General features: G+C 33.6%; 1 long non-coding RNA gene across 1 annotated transcript; it reads right to left on the reverse strand.

The window, feature by feature from the left end:
- Positions 1 to 356: 356 nt before the first annotated feature.
- LOC143250309 (uncharacterized) lies at positions 357 to 11001 on the reverse strand. Its single transcript, XR_013028136.1, has 2 exons — positions 10802 to 11001; positions 357 to 900 (listed from the first exon to the last, which is right to left on the reverse strand). It is a non-coding gene; the product is annotated as an uncharacterized LOC143250309 (long non-coding RNA).
- Between the last annotated feature and the right edge of the window lie 5307 nt (positions 11002 to 16308).

Genomic DNA, 16308 nt, shown 5'->3' on the forward strand with positions numbered 1-16308 from the left:
GAATGTAATTATTTAGCAATAGAAGTGAGTGCAGAGGGAGTAAGACATCACGGGAATATCTTGCGAAGTTTTTTTTTGTTTTTCCTATTACTACAAACTAAATAAAAATATGAAAGTAAATAACGCCTATTTCCCTAGAGTTCGAACCCCTGATCTTCTGTGAAGCGTGCAAGTCGGTGAACCGGATAAAAGAACATGGGTAATGATTATTCAGTAGATCAATGTCCATGAAATACACAAAATCGATTTCAAAGCTGGCATGTTTCCCTTTTGTGTTCCAGTTTCCAATGTGGTTTCAATTGTAAGCTTTTATACAAATATATCATGTGAGAAAGTTCACTAAATACACGAAAACAGAACAAGTTTTCATAATGATTTAATTCTTAAACAAACATCCTAAACTTACAATCGATAAAGAAGTTATACAGCAAGAAACACGTAAGCCTTTCATTCACTCGTCGGTTTAAAGAGCATTATTTCTGGCATTTCAATTTCAACTTAAAATGAAAATCCAACATAGATTTTATTCGTCTCTTACGTTTGTTGTTCATTTTTTTTCAGCTTCTCTCTTGGATTCCGGTGAAATGAACAACTAACTATCTGCTTTGGCCTCATGAGTCCTTTAAGAATGTGAGCCACGCATTCATAAACATCCACACGGATAAATAAATCAATTGGTATTTTTCAAGCATTATAAATCCATGTGATAACACAGAGTCCACAAACTCTTACTTCTTAGGGACTGGATGATAGTGACTTAGGAAACACAACAGCTCTTGAGATACCAAGGAGAAGAAGTCAGCAGAACACACACGTTTCGTAGTTCTAACAACTGCCACATGATGGACAACAAGAAGAGCGTGGCACTGGATTGACGTTTGCCACTCGCTCGAGAGTTTGCTATGTATATAAAAGAAAAGATCAAAAGTGAAATATTTATTAAGTATTATTGGAAAAACCACAATAATACAAAATAAAAATTACCCCAAACTAATTTATTTTATACACAAAAGAATACTTAAGTGTACTCTAAACCATATGTGCTCTGAACCAATGGCTGCTAATTCAACTCGTATTTGGCAGCAAATATGTATGTAGTTTTGATTTAAGTTTCAATGAATGTATACAAAACAAGATATTTTTATATATTTTGCTTCTCTGTATACTCTGTGGTAGCAAAACAAACCTTTGATTTTATGTGTTCGAAGTTATTTTGTGAATTCGATAACATATCTTTATGGATTAAAGATCGGTATGTATTATCTCCGTCTTCATCAGGAGAAGAATCAGTTCTGTTGCTTACATCAGTATGTATTATCTTCATCAGGATAAGGATCAGTTCTGTTACTTACATCAGTATGTATTATCTTCATCAGGATAAAGATCAGTTCTGTTACTTACATCAGTATGTATTATCTTCATCAGGATAAGTATCAGTTCTGTTACTTACATCAGTATGTATTACCTTCATCAGGATAAAGATCAGTTCTGTTACTTACATCAGTATGTATTATCTTCATCAGGATAAGTATCAGTTCTGTTGCTTACATCGGAATGTATTATCTTCATCAGGATAAGGATCAGTTCTGTTACTTACATCAGTATGTATTATCTTCATCAGGATAAGTATCAGTTCTGTTACTTACATTAGTATGTATTATCTTCATCAGGATAAGTATCAGTTCTGTTACTTACATCAGTATGTATTATCTTCATCAGGATAAGTATCAGTTCTGTTACTTACATCAGTATGTATTATCTTCATCAGGATAAGTATCAGTTCTGTTACTTACATCAGTATGTATTATCTTCATCAGGATAAGTATCAGTTCCGTTAGTTACATCAGTATGTATTATCTTCATCAGGATAAGCATCAGTTCTGTTACTTACATTAGTATGTATTATCTTCATCAGGATAAGTATCAGTTCCGTTACTTACATCAGTATGTATTATCTTCATCAGGATAAGTATCAGTTCCGTTACTTACATAAGTATGTATTATCTTCATCAGGATAAGTATCAGTTCTGTTACTTACATCAGTATGTATTATCTTCATCAGGATAAGTATCAGTTCCGTTACTTACATCAGTATGTATTATCTTCATCAGGATAAGTATCAGTTCTGTTACTTACATCAGTATGTATTATCTTCATCAGAAAGAAAATTTAATTCTATGTGGCAGACTGGCAGACAAGAGAAACGTTTCGATTCCGCATCCTAAAATTGACCAAATTCAATTATTTGCCATAAATTAACCACAAATGTTTGATTCGTCTTTTGAAGTATCTTTTTGCTTTTGTAAAAAATGAACCAGACATGATGGTTTGATAAATCTATATTGACAAGTTATAGTATGGTAACAATGATACATATATAGACAGACTTAAAACTACAAGAAAGGTTTTGAAATACTTATATAGCAACAATAAAATACGTTTTGACATTATTTCAATAATGTAAGTAGAAAAATCACATCATGTCAACTAAGGCTGTTAACTGTTGAAGTTTTACTAGCCTTAGGTTTACTACCATTATACCATTCACTTTGTCATCAATGAAGACTAAAAATATCACTTGATGACTTGTCATAATGCATAATACTATGATCTAGTGTCATCTATATTACACTGCAGAGTAAGAAAAACCTCAAGAGTTTTGTTTACAAAAATTCTAAGGAAGAAATCCCGGAAAAGATGCTACGTTTAAATAAGCAATTAGAAGAAAGCATGTTTTTGTATTTGTTTTAGATATTAAAGGAAAGGAAGCTTGTCTGAATCACCCACCGCCAACACTTTTGGCACTATAATCAAGTTTGTATATTTTACCATCACTCATACCTTACTTACGGACCATAGTGCGAAGAACTGATTAAATTGAAGGAAGCTAGTCTAAATCACCCACCGCCAACTCTTGGGTTACTCTAACCCAACTTGCATACTCATAACGTACCAAAGATTAAAGTGCGAAGTGTTGATATTTTGGCAAGGGACGTGATCCGTACGCTCATTAATACATAGTTTAGCGAGCTGATCATTTGGCGATGTCAGGGCAAGATAAGTTAGATACTTCAAGTTAAAATGAGTATTTATTGAAACAATCCCGAGCTATTTAATATTTGGATTAAAACTATAGCTGCTCTGGTGGTATTAATCGAAATGAAAAAAGCCAGATGTTGTAACCTTAAAGTTATAGAAAAAACAACATCAGTGTTATTAATATTATGAACAGCACTGTCATCTGTGATATTTTTGTTGACAAACTTGGAAAAGAAATCAGATTTTATACAAATTTATAGAATAAAAACGTGATTAAAATATTCATGTGTCGAATGAGAGATCGGTTTTGATCTGAGGTGTACATTTTATGTTCAGTAATTACAATAAATTTCATCAAGAAGTCTAATATTGAGCACCAAGCCACCTACAAACGTGTATACTAAACCCCAAACCACCTACAAACGTGTATACTAAACACCAAACCACCTACAAACGTGTATACTAAACACCAAACCACCTACAAGCGTGTATACTAAACACCAAACCACCTACAAACGTGTATACTAAACACCAAACCACCTACAAACGTGTATACTAAACACTAAATCACATATAAACGTGTATACTAAACACAAAACCACCTACAAGCGTGTATACTAAACACCAAACCACCTACAAACGTGTGAAGTAAGCTTACAAATGGATTAAACAACAAATCACCTACAACTTGTAATATTAAACGCCCACCCACCAAAAACTAGTAGACTAAACACTAGACCACCTACAAGTTTCTATTATAAAACATCAAACCACATATAAGCTTGTAATATTAAAAATAAAAAAAACTCCTAATTTGTAGATGAAACGTCAAACCACCTAAGAAAGCTTATAGTGAAAGACATCAAACCATGCTTTAAACCTATTATAAATTTGGAACACTTAATACCATCTACACACTTGTCAAAACATCTACAAACTTGTTTGTTTGTTTAGAATTTCGTTCAAAGCTACTCGAGGGATATCTGCGTTAGACTCCATAATTTAGCAGTGTAAGACCAGAGGGAAGGCAGCTAGTCATCAACGCCCACCGCCAACTCTTGGGCTACTCATTTACCAACGAACAGTGGGATTGACCATCACATTATAACGCCTCCATGGCTTGGAGGGCGAACATGTTTGGTGCGACCGGGATTCGAACCCGCGACCCTCGGATTACGAGTCGAATGCCTTAACACGCTTGACCATGCCGGGCCACTACAAACTTGTAGATCACACATCAAACAATATTATAGCACTAAACATCAAATTACTTTAAAAATAGCTTTGAACAAAAACAAATCGATGCTTCTACAAGTTATTAGAAGCCAGTAACTTAACTGTAAGAGTAACAGTTGATTAGTTGGTATTTAAAATTCCAGGAATTTCTTTTCTGAAATAAATATAATTTAAAAATAAGAATTATTTGGTTTAATTATTTTCAGTTTTTGTTTTTCAACTACTTTTTCTCTCACAATTTGTGGCGCGTGTCTCTTCATTATTTCAAAGAAGACCGACCCAGACCTTCATGGTATTGACTCAACGAATCCAGTGAGTCAGAAATATTGCTGGTGGTTTGTAATAATGTTATTAACAGTCAAGAAGTCATAAAACTTCATTTCTTGCTTTATTGGCATGGTTTCCTGTAAACTGGACCACTGCGTTTTCAAATCTGCACAGCGTAACAAAATCATTACGTTTCTAGCGAAACCTCGCTAACATTTCTAGGCTTGCGTGCGCGTTAGCGGTTTTCGATAACCAATATTCATGCAGAAAATGCCATTAAATCTTAATTTTAAATCAATATTTATTTAGATGAACTATATATATATTTAAAACAAGGTGTGCGTTGAGCTAGTTTCAGGTAATAAAACACGCAAGTCTTTAAAGTTTTAATAACATTCAATAAAAGAGTTTATATCTCTGAAAATAATTTCTGATGAAAGTAATATATAATAATGTATCAGTTTTGTAAAATGTCACGGTAAGACTTTTAATTAGTAGTTTTATAATATATTTTTTATGTTAATAAAGGCATTTTATAAACGTAATGTAATAGGCAGTAGCTATTAATTATAAGTTTTTTATTTGTTTTTTTTAAATTTAGTGCAAAGCTACACAAAAATTATCTGCTCTATCCGTCTTTACTTCAGCGTTGCAAGACTAGAGGGAAAGCAGCTAGTCGTTACCACCCACCATCAACTCTTGGGCTATTCTTTTACCAATGAATAGCGTGCTTAACCGTCACATCATAACATCCCAACGGCTGCAAGAGCAAACATCTTTAGTGTGACAGGGATTCGTACCGACAACCCTCAAATTACGATTCGAGCGCCCTAACCACTTAGCTATGCCGTCCACTGTAAGAATAAATGTCTTGTGATAAAGTCGATCACCCACTGCCGGAGTCCTCGCATGACCAGGTTAATCACTCGACTCGCAATCTGAGGGTCGCAGGTTCGAATCCTCGTCATCCCAAACATGCTCATCCTTTCAGCTGTGGGAGCGTTATAAAGTTACGGGTTAATCCCACTATTCGTTGGTAAAAGAGTAGCCCAAGATTTGGCGTGAGTGGTGATGACTAGCTGCCTTCCCTGTAGTCTTACGTTGAGTTAAAATAGGGACTGCTAACGCAGATATCTCTTGTGTATCTTTGTTCGAAATTAAAAAAAAACAAAGAAATTCTTTGCCAGTGTTTAGGTGTTAATGTTGAGGGCTTATACTGCAAAAATATGGGATTCGATCTCTTATATGGGAACAACACTTGTAGCTCCTTGTTTGATATACAGCGTGCTTCTTTACGTGGGTGTTTGTCACCTTCTTTACCGCTAGATGGTGCACCCGTCTCTTGTACGGAAGTTATGTAAATTTAGGGTTAATAAAAGTTTATCTTAGGTCATGAAAATTTGCTTCGCTTATATGTTATTGTGAAAAAGATAAAGTACATCAAACTGCAAAACACAAAATATGAAACTGCAAATTTGAATTATCTTTCATGGACTCAACAAACCTTCATGATAAATTTGGTGAAGATCCATCATGGGCGAAGTAGTAGTGGTAAAAAACGCCCATAAAAACTGTAAAATACAAAATTGAAAATTTGTACTTATTTTCTTATGAGCCCATTGTATCTCCATATCAAATTTAGTAACGTTCCGCTTAGATATGGTAAAGTAGAAAGTAGAAATGCACATAAAAACTGTAAAAAATATAGGTATTTCCACGTGGATCCTTTAAACCACCATATCAAAATTGATGAAGATTCATCCATACCCTGAGAAGTAGTTACGTGGACATACAACAGAGAGTACTATTATATTAATATAGATAAAGAGTGAGGTTGACATACAACAGAGAGTACTATTATATTAACATAGATAAATAGTGAGGTGGACACACAACAGAGAGTACTATTATATTAACATAGATAAAGAGTGAGGTGGACATACAACAGAGAGTACTATTATATTAATATAGATAAATAGTGAGGTGGACACACAACAGACAATACTATTATATTAACATAGATAAATAGTGAGGTGGACATACAACAGAGAGTACTATTATATTAATATAGATACAGAAAATAACAAATATCATAATAACGTGCGAACAGAATGTAAATGTGATTTGTGACAAAGTTTGAAAATGTTTTATTAGTATGGAAGAAGTCTAAATGATATGGGGTAAGTTTGGAAGACATTTCTATCATATTAAGAACGTTTTGAAAAAGTTCCAGTAATATAGAGTAAAACAATTCTTAAATACAGTTTGTTCTTTATTTGAAACTGAAGCATGATTTTATATAGAACGTTGGCAAATACATAAAGAGACTATAGTTCAAACTTACAAGGTAATCTTCTGGATATAATGGACTGGAAATGGACAGTTTTTAAATGAACGTTGGTATCGATTACTTAACGTACGTAATTTCAAACCACGTACTTGAAAACGTTTTTTTCTTCATTTGTTAATATCAACTACTTGGGCCTAAAGACATAAACAAGTCAATATAATACGACCCGCACCATCGAAATGGTCAATTTATACAACAAAAAATAAACCACGCGTGGTGCATTTTGTGACCTGACTATTGTGTGTTCGTGTAGAATTAGAATCTCTGTTAGTAAAAACCCAATATTAAAAGGCTGGCATTTTACAAGTTATGGCTTCGATACGCCTTTTGTCTTTGGTTAATAATAAGTTAGTGAAAAGATACATTTTAACGACAGTTAAGTGAAAATTATTATATTTTTTCAGATGAGGAATATGTATTTTGTGAGAATCTTCTGTCCGAACCTAAATATGTGGATGTTTGAAAAGAATTGTCACTATGATATATACAGTTCCTACGTACACATTAAATAGACGGTTGACCATTCAGTCCTTGTGTATGCATTCCTTGGCTGGAAGAATGTTTGACCTCTTTAATTTTTAATGGATGAGAATAAGACATAAAATGGCTTACATTACACAGACCAATATCAAAATTACCTCTTGTCGAGGCCGTTCTATTCTTAAATACTTGTTTTTTTAACATAATGTTTTTAATACAGTGCTGAGTTTTAGCGAATGTATAATTCAGTATGTGTGGTTTTTCTGTGGATGTCTAGTGATCTTGAGGTTAATAAACGCTATTTGGTCAGTTTTTTTCCTGTTCACAGGTGAACTGAAGAGTTTAGGCGTAAAGAATTAACGTGGCTGAAAATACTAAGTGTGTATTCTGTAGATGTTTTTGTGTTGTTGTTTTTGAATTTCGCACAAAGCTACTCGAGGGCTATCTGCGCCAGCCGTCCCTAATTTAGCAGTGTAAGACTAGAGGGAAGGCAGCTAGTCATCACCACCCACCGCCAACTCTTGGGCTACTCTATTACCAACGAACAGTGGGATTGACCGTCATATTATAACGCCCCCCACGACGAGCATGTTTGGTGCGACCGGGATTTGAACCTGCGACCGTCGGATTACGAGTCGAACGCCTTAAGACACTTGACCATGCCGGGCCTTATGATTATTATATAACATCTGACCATGCCGGGCCTTATGATTATAATATGACATCTGACCATGCCGGGCCTTATGATTATTATATAACATCAGTTAACAAGTGAAATCAAAGATTATTCATCAGTCCTGTAGATCTTAATCCAACAGTGACTTAGTACACGAAACAAAACAAAAACTCAACATATCAAATAAACACAGCCACAACACTATGTTCACCTGATAAAATTAACGATGAAGTAAACAAAATAAAACAACACTTCATCAACATCAACAAATTTCCTAAAAAAACCGTGAAAAAAAATTATACACACACACCTAGAACAAAAACAAATAAACAACAACAGTAAATCTCAAGATACAACAAACTACAAAACCTAATACTGCTGCATACCACATGTTCCTGACATCAGTGAAAAAATAACCAATATTTGGGAAAACTTAAAACAAAACACAACATTCCAGTAAACACCAAATTTATTCAAAAACCACGTACAAAACTGAAGTCCATACAATGTAAAAACTAGACTGACAAACACAACACCAACATAATTTATAAAATACAATACAACAACTGCCGCGACTTCTATATTGGGAAACAAGCAGGAAAATAGAAAATAGATTGAAAGAACACAAAAAACACCTTCACACGTTTTTGAACACTGCATATCAAATAAACACAACATAACCATAGAAAACACCCCGATACTAAATAGGGAAACAAATATAAACAAACGCGAAATCAAAGAAGCCTTACTTATACAGCAACTAAAACCAAAATTAAACCAATATAAAGGACGACCTTTATACCTATAGTAATTAATAATCTAACATACACCTGCAACGCCCTCTACAATACTTTACCCGTTTATACTTTCGTCCTTTAGACGTGCGCCCGGCAACGGTCAGTTGCAAACACTTTCTTTGTTAACCTAAAGATGACCTAGGAAGTTCGTAACGTTATCAATAATAGTGTTAATATCCATGCCAGCCGTTCTGAGACACATTTTTATTTCAAGTGGGTTTCTTGTCATCAAGAACTACTTAACCACACTTGTATTTTATAATACATTTCAATAGAAAAACAAAACTAAATATCTGCCTCGTAAAAGTCACATTCTGCTAATTTCAACCCTCATTAGTTTAATTTTATATTTAGTTCACGTTTTGTGTTTACTCTTAGTTTTATATTTAGTTTACGTTTTCTACTTACTATTAGTTTTATATTTAGTTCACGTTTTGAACTTACTCTTAGTTTTATATTTAGTTTACGGTTTGTACTTACTCTTAGTTTTATATTTAGTTTTAGTTTTTTGCTTACTCTTAGTTTTATATTTAGTTTACGGTTTGTACTTACTCTTAGTTTTATATTTAGTTTTAGTTTTTTGCTTACTCTTAGTTTTATATTTAGTTTTAGTTTTTTGCTTACTCTTAGTTTTATATTTAGTTTACGGTTTGTACTTACTCTTAGTTTTATATTTAGTTTTAGTTTTGTACTTACTCTTAGTTTTATATTTAGGTTTAGTAATACTTGATCTTAGTTTAATATTTAGTTCTAATTTTGTACTTACTCTTAGTTTTATATTTAGTTTTAGTTTTGTACTTACTCTTAGTTTTATATTTAGGTTTAGTAATACTTGGTCTTAGTTTAATATTTAGTTTTAATTTTTTACGTTCTCTTAGTTTTATATTTACTTGAGAAATTATTAAACTATTAAATATTTCATCTGGTGTATTTGGGGATACATATCTAAATCATAACCTCTTTTGAGTAATACAAATATTTTATAGTTACAAATTAACCATGAAACTTGATTATAATTATCTATACTAATTTCAGTGATTCTAAGCTAGAACCAAGGGTGAACATAAAATATTACAAACTAAAATGTCTTCATGGTTAATACCACTTTAGTCTTTACTGTTTGTAAGCATTCAGACTTTTACATATCGCAAAAAATTCAAAATGTGTTTAGTCGGTCTTGTAAATGTATCTATTCTATTGTGTTGTCTTCCTAACTTGTAAATCTATTTATTCTTTGAGGTTGTCTTACCAACTTGCATATCCAGTTACCCTTTTGTGATGTCTTTCTAACTTGCATATCTAGTTATCCTGTTGTAATGTCTTCCTAGCTTATAAATCCAGTTATTCTTTTTGGTTGTCTTACTAAGTTGCAAATCTAGTTACCCTGCTGTGATGTCTTTCTGATTTGTAAATCTAGTTCTTCTGTTGGGTTGTCTTTCTGATTTGTAAATCTGGTTATTATGTTGGCTTGTCTTTCTAATTTGTAAAACTAATTATTCTGTTGGTTTGTCTTTCTGATTTGTAAATCCAGTTATTCTGTTGGTTTGTCTTTCTGATTTGTAAATCTAGTTATTCTGTTGGCTTCTCTTTCTAATTTGTAAAACTAGTTATTCTGTTGGTTTGTCTTTCTGATTTGTGAAACTAGTTATTCTGTTGGTTTGTCTTTCTTTGTATTTTCAAATATTCTGGCGAAATGCAAACCACAAACTGGAAAACAAACTAAGAAGTTAATCAGTTACTCCCTGAAAGAAGAGTGGTTTATTCTGAAAAATCGAATCAAATGATTGTTGTTAATCTAGTACATTGTTTGTTAGTATTGTATATTCTGCATTATATCAGTTATTCCTTCATCTTTATTTTGTGACAGAAAGTAGCACAGAATACGACTTTAGGGCTACTCGTTCAACTCATATTACGCTAATGGAGTATCAGATATTACATATATTATTATCTTACCTTTTACTATCATATATTTTTGCGCTGACACTGTCTGAAATGACGGAGCATCGGCTGAAACTTCACAACGAAAAAGTCCATCTGTTGATGGATTTACTCCACGCATAAATACCGCACGCTCATCGGAAAGACTGACCTGTTTAAAAATGATCCAGATAAGTTGTATTGTTTCCACCGTTTGTCTCGTGTCTAGGCTACTTTTCAATTTCTACAAATATATTGCAATATTATACGTTTTTTTAAGACTGTATTTTCTTTGAACCATTGTTCATTGAGAAAAAAAAATCACACCAGCATATCTTTGAGTCCTTACGTTCGAATGTGCAACTAATTTTGTATTTAAAAAGTTTTATCTGAACTATGCCACATTAAAACATGGTTCTGGAGTTATTACCGAATCTGTTAGCAAACAATAGACGCGTATATAGATGAAAATATTATCGTTCTGCGCACTTTCACGTAAGAGAAGTGTGGCCTGCGCAGTGAACAAACAAGCAAGCAAACAAAAATAGAGATTTTTACTTTTTTACATGTAGACGATCAATCTGCAGTGTTACAATGATGCTATAAAGATGTAATACAATATATATAATGAATCTGCAGTGTTACAATGATGCTATAAAGATGTAATACAATATATATAATGAACCTGCAGTGATTTTAATGTTTGGAAAGATATAATGATATCCTTTGTATCTAATATAATTATTGGATTAATAAATTAATTATAATTTAAAAAAAGGAAAACTAAACATAAAGTAGATTGACCCTAAGGCTATAGTATTATTCTGAATATTAAAAAAGGTACATGTAAAGGGGAACAGGTCTCCACTGAGAACCTTTGACATGTTATCTGTGTTACATTTTCACAGATTAAGCTCGAACGAAACTGTCATCTCGCAGGTTTCTTTGACTTATTTGAAAGAGATGACTTGGTTACTTAATCAATAGGGTAGGTTAAAGATTATTGTTATAACAGGTTAACTTTAAATTAGTTTAGTTTCCCATTTCACTCGATAAGAACACGTGTGATGACCCTGTCATGTTGCTAATTAACAATTAATTAATCCATAATTAAACTTGTCTTCTACAGAAGTTATCGGTATCGAACCAGCTTTTGTTTTCAACAATTATGTATCATCAGTATTCTACTTGTTTGTCACAACTAGCTCCTTCCTCTTGGTTCTGTATCAGTTTACCTTACCACAAATTACTTGTGTAGAGATTTTAAATTGATGTTCAAAGTATGTACAATATTTTTTTCAGACAGATATCAACGTTGTACAAACAATGTTATTTTATATAGAATGGAGTAACGTTTTGAATTTTTTTAAAAAAGTGTACACCTTTTTCCGTGCGAAAACTTAGCATGATCTTCGTGGGATATAAAAACATTATTTAGTCTCGAAAATTAAACAAGTTGGGTTTGTATTTCACGCAAAACTACTCGAGGACTATCTGCGCTAGCCGTCCCTAATTTAGCAGTGTAAGACTAGAAGGAAGGCAGCTAGTCATCACTACACACCGCCCACCACCGCCAAGTATAGTAACACCATCACCACCCATTGACCGTAACATTATAACGCTACCACGGCTGAAAGGGCAGGCATGTTTGAGGTGACAGGGATTCGAACCCGCGTCCTTCGGATTACGAGTCGAGTGCCTTAGCCACCTGACCATGCCGGGACAATGTAACAAGTAGAGAAGCCATTATAAAATGTTTTTACAATCACTAGTTTGTTTCTATTAATTTTAGTGCTATATTATGCAAGGCTGCAGTGAAATTGGCCACAGGCTTCCTTTCACGGCTCTTTGTTCTTTAATTTATGCAAATATAATAATTAGCTTTTTCACAAAATTTACATTTTTTATTTCAATATTCAAACCTAAACCTCCTGAAGAGAAAAGCTATTTAAGTAAAGTATAGAAATGTTTGAACCACAGCTGAGATGATTGTTTACCTGTTCGAGGCGTGTTGGTCGCCATATCTAAACTTTTAAACCAAGAGGTCAAAGTAAGAGTCCCGTTCCAACGAAAACAACCTGTTGATCACAGTAAGAGACCATAGATCTTTTATAATAATATTATCCAAATTCAACTGTTCGATTAGATAACTCAACTGTTCGTGGTTGGTGCTGTTGATTATTTGTTTTCTTTCTAATCAACCACTTCAAAATTAAGGACTGCTATTTGTATACAGTTTTACGCAGCTTTGGGGAAAAATCTGACGTAATTATGATTCATTTTAGTCACATGTCGATCCAACAAAATGAGAAACAAAATGTGCTTAACGAATGTGTTGCTGCGTTTCCTTATAGCAATAAGTTACCAGCTGTGGTGTTAACAGAAGGAAATCGAACCCCTGATTTTAGCGTTGTAAGTCTCAAGACTTACCGCTGTCCTGGGATAGCAAGAGAATAGCAAGTAATGTCACTATATTAACACTTCACAACAAGAGAATAGCTAATAATGTTAGTATAGTTACACCTCACGACCAGAGAATAGCTAGTAATGTAAGTACATTAACACATCACGACGAGAAAATAGTTAGTAAGGTTAGTATAGTAACACCTCACGACGAAAGAATAGCCAGTAATATCAGTCTAGTAACACCTCACAACATCAGAATAGCAGGTTATTTTAGTATAGCAACAATTCACGACGAGAAAATAGCTAGTAATGTCAGTACTGTAACACCTCACTACGAGATAATAGTTAGTAATGTCAGTTTAGTAACACCTCACAACAAGAGAATAGCTAGTAATGACAGTTTAGTAACACCTCACGACGAGAGAATAGCTAGTAATGTTAGTATAGTAACACCTCACGACGAGAAAATAGCTTGTAATGTTAGTAGAGTAACACCTCACAACGAAAGAATAGCCAGTAATGTCAGTATAGTAACACCTGAATACGAGAGAAAAATTATTAATGTTTGTATTCTAACACCTCACGACGAGAGAATAGCATGTAATGTCACTACTGTAACACATCAAGACGAGAGAAGAGCCAGTAATGTCCCTATAGCAACACTTCACGACGAAAGAATAGGTAGTAATGTTAGTATTGTAACACCTCACAACGAGAGAATAGCTAGTAATGTCACTATAGTAACAGCTCACGACGAGAGAAATCTGGTAATGCTAGTATAGTAACACCTCAAGACAAGAGAATAGCTTGTGATGTCACAATAGAAACACCTTACGACAAAAGAATAGATAGTTATGTTGGTATAGTATAATCTCACTTCAAGAGAACAGCTTGTAATGTCAGTATAGTAACACCTCACGACGAGAGAAGAGCTAGTAATATCAGTATAGTAACACCTCACGACATGAGAATCGCTAGTAATGTTAGCAGAGAAAGACCTCACTACGAGAGAATACCCAGTAATGTCAGTCTAGTAACACCTCACAACTTAAGAAAAGCTGGTAATGTTAGTATAGTAAGACTTCACGACGAGAGAATAGCTAGTAATGTCACTATATTATTACTTCACTACAAGAGAATAGCTAGTAATGTTTGTATAGAAACTCCTGACGACGAAAAAATAGTTAGGAATGTTAATATAGTAACACCTCACAACAAGAGAATAGCTAGTAATATCAGAATAGTAACACCTCACGACGAGAGAATAGCTAGAAATGTTTGTATAGAAACACCTGATAACGAGAGAATAGCTAGTAATGTCAGTATAGTAACACTTCACGACGAGAGAATAGCTAGTAATGTCACTATATTATTACTTCACTACAAGAGAATAGCTAGTAATGTTTGTATAGAAACTCCTGACGACGAAAAAATAGTTAGGAATGTTAATATACTAACACCTCACAACAAGAGAATAGCTAGTAATATCAGAATAGTAACACCTCACGACGAGAGAATAGCTAGAAATGTTTGTATAGAAACACCTGATAACGAGAGAATAGCTAGTAATGTCAGTATAGTAACACATCACGATGAGAAAATGCTAGTTATATTTGTATAGTCACATTTCACCACGAGAGAATAGCTAGTAATGTCAGTATAGTAACACCTTACGACGAGAGAATAGCTGGTTATGTTAGTATAGTAACACTTCATGACCCGAGAATAGCCAGTAATATCAATATAGTAACACCTCAGGTTGAGAGAATAGCTTAAAATGTTAGTATGATAATACTTCACGACAAGAGAATACCTAGTAATATCAGTATAGTAACATATCACGAGGAGAAAATAGCTGGTTATATTTGTATCGTCACATTTCACGACGAGAGAATAGACAGTAATGTCAGTATAGTAACACCTCGGGACGAGAAAATTGTTTTTAATGTAAGTATAGTAACACATCACAACAAGAGAACAGCTGGTAATGTCAGTATAGTAACACCTCACGATGAGAGAATAGCTTTTAATATTAGTATAGTATCACCGGAAGACGAGAGAATAGCTAGAATGTTAATATAGTAACACCTCAAGACCAGAGAATAGCTATTAATGTTAGTGTAGTAACACTTCACGAGGATATAACAGCTAGTAATGTTAATATAGTAACACCTCACAACAAGAGAATAACTAGTAATGTTGGTATAGTAATACCTCACGACGAGAGAATTGCTAGTAATGTCAGTATAGTAACATTTCACGACGAGAGAATAACTAGTGTTTAGTATTATAACACCTCACGACGATAGAATATCTATAAATGTCAGTATAGTAACACCTAACCACGAGAGAAGAGCCAGTAATGTCACTATAGTAAGACTTCACGACGAGAGAATAGCTAGTAATATCAGTATAGTAACACCTCAGTACGAAACAATAGCTATTGATGTTACTATAGTAACACCTCACGACTAGAGAATAGCTAGTAATGTCAGTATAGTGAAACCTTACGTCAAAAGAATAGATATGTTGGTATAGTATAATCTCAGAACAAGAGAATATCTGGTAATATCAATATAGTATCACCTCACGACGAGAGAATAGATAGTAATGTGACTATAGTAATACGTGGCCACGAGAGAATAGCTTGTAATGTTACTATAGTAACCCTTTACGACGAGAGAATAGCTATTAATGTTAGTAAGTAATACCTCATAGCGAGTGAATAGTTAGTAATGTCAGTATAGTAAAACTTCACGACGAGAAAATATATAGTAATGTCAGTATAACAACACTTCACGACGAGAAAATTGCTAGTAATGTTACTATAGAAAGACCTCACAACGAGAGAATAGCCAGTAATGTCAGACTAGTAACACCTCACAACTTCAGAATAGCTTGTAATGTTAGTATAGCAACACTTCACGAAGAGAAAAGAGCTAGTATTGTCAGTACTATAATACCTCACTACGAGAAAATAGTTAGTTATGTCAGTTTAGTTACACCCACAATAAGAGAATAGCTAGTAATGTCAGTTTAGTGACACCTTCGACAAGGTAATAGCTTGTAATGTTGGTACAGTGACACTTTACGACAAGAGAATACCTAGTAATGTAAGTATAGTAACACTTCACGAC

The sequence above is a fragment of the Tachypleus tridentatus genome, chromosome 5 (genome assembly GCF_004210375.1).
Source record: "Tachypleus tridentatus isolate NWPU-2018 chromosome 5, ASM421037v1, whole genome shotgun sequence".
Lineage (NCBI taxonomy): Eukaryota > Metazoa > Arthropoda > Merostomata > Xiphosura > Limulidae > Tachypleus > Tachypleus tridentatus.